Here is a 5,005-nt window from a genome sequence, read left to right as displayed (position 1 = left end):
ATTTTCTACATGAATGATAGGCATAATAAATAATAAAAAAATATGTCAAATAACAATACCAGGAATCAAACCTCACTAAACCGCAACCATGAAGCAAGGGTATGAGTAGGCCATCACTACAAGAAGACAAATGCATCCAAAATGTGAGCTAAGGTGTGAACAGGCCAACAATGTGAGGAGGTCACCATGTTCAAAATACTACTGAGACGAATGAGTCTGACGAGGCCAACAATGGGCAGAGACAAATGAGCCTAAAACATAACAACAAAGTGAGGGTTTGAACAGGCTAACTATGCAAGGAGGAACTCGTTTAAGAATCATACCCATGACATGAGGGTATATTCATAACTATCAGAGGAAATATATTCTGAATATGTAGACAACTTTTTATTTTGCTTATATCTGAAGTAGAATTCACAACATCATGTATAGTTTATGTTGTACAAAGAAAATGAAGATGGCATTTCCCTGTTAAAATATATATGAATTGTATGGAGAATATATAGTTTATTAAGTATATGAGATTTTGTGGATTTTATATCACTTTTAAAATAAAATTTTTGACTGTAATGTAGATTCTATATTATAATATGTAGCTAGAGTTGTGTGTAGGATAAAAACTAAAGACTAAACCCCCAAGTCTGGAAATTTCAAGCCTTGAATAACAGATTTTATGGACTGGTAAAGTTTAACGTAAAATGGAAAAAAAATATTGCAAAAAGATTTCATCTCACTTTTTTTCACAATATAAACAGCTGATGATAACATTTGCACACATAAGGCTCTCACTGATGCAACACTTTGTGCATTCTTCAGTTTTGGCATTTTTCATTAAATTTTGTTAATGTGACTTATTCATGTTTCACTGCATCACCTCAGGTGTCTTATAAATCTTCTCAATTGTAGAAAGGAGCCTATAAATTTATACAAAGATACAATCTTGGCTACTGATTTTGTACATTTGAAAAGGAGACAGAATAAACTTAGTGTTTAAAGGTAAATCATATTAAAAGTGGTGTACAGATTTTTTTTTTCTGGAGTCAAATTGATTTTTCAACTAAAAGAAAAAGCTGAAGATCCAAAATTCTGAACCTATTAACAGTCATAATAGTACATGCTCTTTCTTAACTATCACTATTCAGGGATCTAGAAGTCATAGATTTCTTATAATGGAATATAGAGGCATATTGGGTGTCCTATGTCCTATGGAATTCCAGGACATGTTCTATGATACAAGTTAATAAATCCTTAAAACAAAAACAATTAAGAGTAGTGTCTACCTCTAGGTGTACGGTTTGTATGTGTCAACACTTTTAACCTATTCGCACTGGATGACGTGCTGACACGTTTTGTGGTTTTTGTGTCAGACGCTGGCTAAGAGATATTTGGTCAAGGCCTGCGCTCAGGGTGAGCGAGCAGACAGCCCAGGCTCGTGGCTAGTGTGCCCGAGAATCCCGAGGCGTTAGGCATATGCTTTCGAAAACCCCGACACTATGACCATTCAGAGCCGGAATCGCCCCAGCGTGAATGGGTTAAAATCTATTGTCACATATAGAACTAATCTAAGTTCAATTTTACCAGAACAAGAATGGTTTGTTGTCCTTCTCTGAGGTGTCAAAGGTGCCTAGGCTAGGGCGTTTGCTTGAATGCATTGCTCATTCAGTTTATTGCCCACTGAAAAATTTGTGGTAACTATGTTTTAGAATTTGTTGACTCACTGTTTCCTGTTTACCCTCTATTATATGCATGACTGAAACTGACCATGGTTGCCATGGTACAAAGCAATTTTTGGCAGGAGTTTAACTATATTGTTTTCAGGGGAATTTTTGCCTACAAAATCCTAACCCAATTACCCAATCTAACCTTAGCTAGTTTTGAAGTTAGCACTAGCCAAGGTGGGGTTTTGCCCTCCTGGGTCTCCTTTTATTTTTATAGGACTTTGCGATATTTACCTTATTTTTGGGATGAAGGTCAAAGAACCGAATGTACTCTATGCCCTCCCCTACTACTTAAGCCCAGATTGTGAGGTATAGGGGTGAAAACACTGGGAAGATTACTTATATATAAGTAATACAGGGTAAAAGGAAACCATCAATACTACTTTTATGCTACTATTAATGTGACACTATTCAGTATAAAACATCAAATATAATGTGGTAAATGTATTAAAGACATCCTGGCATTGGCAAACAAACTTCCACGATATATATTCAGGCAAGACTGAGCTTAGAGACCTTAATATTAATTTATACATCAAATAAGGGACCAATTCAATATTTATCTTGCCAGAAAATACATGGTAGAGATCTGTTGACTTTTGCCAGAGCGCAAGAGCAAAGGACACTATAATCATTCGAGATTGCATTACTATAGTGTTGGAATTATGATTATTTACCTTCTACCACAGATCAAAGCAAGTTTCAAGTGGATTTAAACAGAGAACAGCCAATATATTTACGAGAAAAAAGTCCCGTTTTGAAACTACCACTGCCGTTGTCTCGTAATTATTTCGCTTAAGTGAAAAGCAAAATCTAACAAAAAACAACAAATAATGATATATATCAATATCAATACTAACCATACCAGAATATCAAATAATTATAAAAAGAAAATAATACATATGTATTACCGGTACATCACGAAATACTTCTGTACGTTATTTGTTTTTCTCTCCATATAATACATTTTACCATTTACTCTCTTCTTCTCATTAGCGTAAAATAAACTCACCGTGATTACAATGTGAAAAAAAAATGGCAGAAGTTGATATACAACGAGATAAGAGAGAAAATATGGTAAGCTTTATGTTACTTCCGAAAACTTTTTGACGTGTATTTGTTTACGTGAGGGTTGCCAAGGTGGGATTTATATTATTAATTATTTCTTCTTTAAAAAGATTCTATTTTGTCATAAATTTGCCTATTCAATTTATCGGGATTTTAAAGATTGATATTGTTAATACAATTGGCGAATCTTTCGTTATGGATTGATATTTGAATAGTAAAACTATGTACTTGGCAACTATTACACGAACAACCGTTCGTGTAATAGTAAAAGTTCTTTTAGGAATTAAATCCCAATTATTTATTAATTCTACAGCGATAATGGTCATAAATATCAAAATAATCATCTATAAAATTTAGCACAGTAAAATGTCATCGTCCTAATTTCTCCCTATATGCCATAGTACAGGGTAGTACGCAATGTACCATGTGATATCCAATATATAAAGTGTCAGCTTTATCTATTAATGACCTTACGTCACGCGCTACATTGTAATCACTACTGTTAACTTGAATGTTACAAATCTATATATTATTTTTATATTGTATCGACAGGTCTTGACCACTATCAATAAAGCGAAGTGCGTTCAAACACTGCGGTCTCAGTCATTCCTTAATTTCGCCAAACGGTATGTAAAACAATAATTATATATAATATATATTATATATATATATACTATATTATTATCTATATATATTAATATATATATATATATAGTATACTAAATATATGTATGTATATTTTATATAAATACACACACCACACACATCACACACACAACACACAACACACACACAAACTCGATACACACACACACACATGATAGTATAAATATAATTTTATATATATATATATATATATATATTATATTATATAATATATATATATATATATATAATATATGATACATATATATATATATACAACAGCGCTATATATATATATTTATATATATATATATATATCTATATATATATTATAATATATATATATTATATATATATGTGTGTGAGTGTGTATGACGTTTGTGTGTTTGTGTGTGTAGTGGTTAGTGTGTGTGTGTGTGTGATTAGATGTGTGTATGGTATTCTATATATATATATATATATATATATATATTATATATATATATATTATATATAACTGTATGTATACATATGATACTATATATTAGTGTATATATATATATATATATATCTATATATATATATATATATATATGTATGTATACATATATGTGTGTATGTCACCACACACACTGCACACCACACAACACACACACCAACACACACACACACACACATCACACACATAACAAATCTATATATATATATATATTATATATATATATATATCATATATAATTTAATATATATTAATTCTATATATATAATTATAATTATAATATATATATATATATATATATATATATTAAACTATATATATATGATATATCTGTAGAGATTGATATGTGTGTGTGTGTGTGTGTGTATGAGTTTGTGTGTGTGTGTACATTGTGTGTGTGTGTGTGTGTGTGTGGTGTGGTGATGTGTGTGGTGTGTCGTGTTGGAAAACTATACACATAAGTATGTATACATACATATATATATATCTATATTATATATATATATATAACTATATATATATGAATATATTATATATATATATTATATATGATCTATATATATGAATATATATATATAAATATATAAATTATATATATATATATATATATATATATATATGAATATATGAATATATATCTCTCAATATATTATATATATATAAATATTATATATCATATATAATATATATATATAATATATATATAATATATCCTATATATATATATATATATATATATTTAAAATATATGTGTGTATAACTATCAAACGATATTAAACAAACTCTCATATATATCACACAATCAAAATATATATATATATATTATATATATATACTTACATCTATACATAACAATTAAATATACAATTATATATATATCATATATATAGCTAAAATATATATATATATATATATCTATATATACTATATATATTAATTTATATATATTTATATATTATATATATATATATATTATATATATATATATATATATATATATATATTACCTGTACATAATTTCCATTCATTAAACTCTTATTATCAGTATAACATAATCAAGGATACTAATTACCAAATTGTTATCATAATCTGCAAC

General features: G+C 28.5%; 1 protein-coding gene across 1 annotated transcript in view; it reads right to left on the bottom strand.

The window, feature by feature from the left end:
* Alg2 (alpha-1,3/1,6-mannosyltransferase Alg2) overlaps positions 1–2,848 on the bottom strand; it is a 17,595-nt gene extending 14,747 nt beyond the window's left edge. The window contains exon 1 of the mRNA XM_043028385.2: positions 2,731–2,848. The gene's annotated coding sequence lies outside the window, so the exon portion shown is untranslated. The remainder of the gene's footprint in view (positions 1–2,730) is intronic.
* Positions 2,849–5,005: the final 2,157 nt, after the last annotated feature.

The sequence above is a fragment of the Penaeus japonicus genome, unplaced genomic scaffold, assembly GCF_977035675.1.
Source record: "Penaeus japonicus unplaced genomic scaffold, GWHDUDI00000001_assembly GWHDUDI00000040, whole genome shotgun sequence".
Taxonomy (NCBI): domain Eukaryota; kingdom Metazoa; phylum Arthropoda; class Malacostraca; order Decapoda; family Penaeidae; genus Penaeus; species Penaeus japonicus.
Note: the sequence above shows the minus strand (reverse complement) of the source record. Positions and strands in the feature narration are given on the sequence as shown.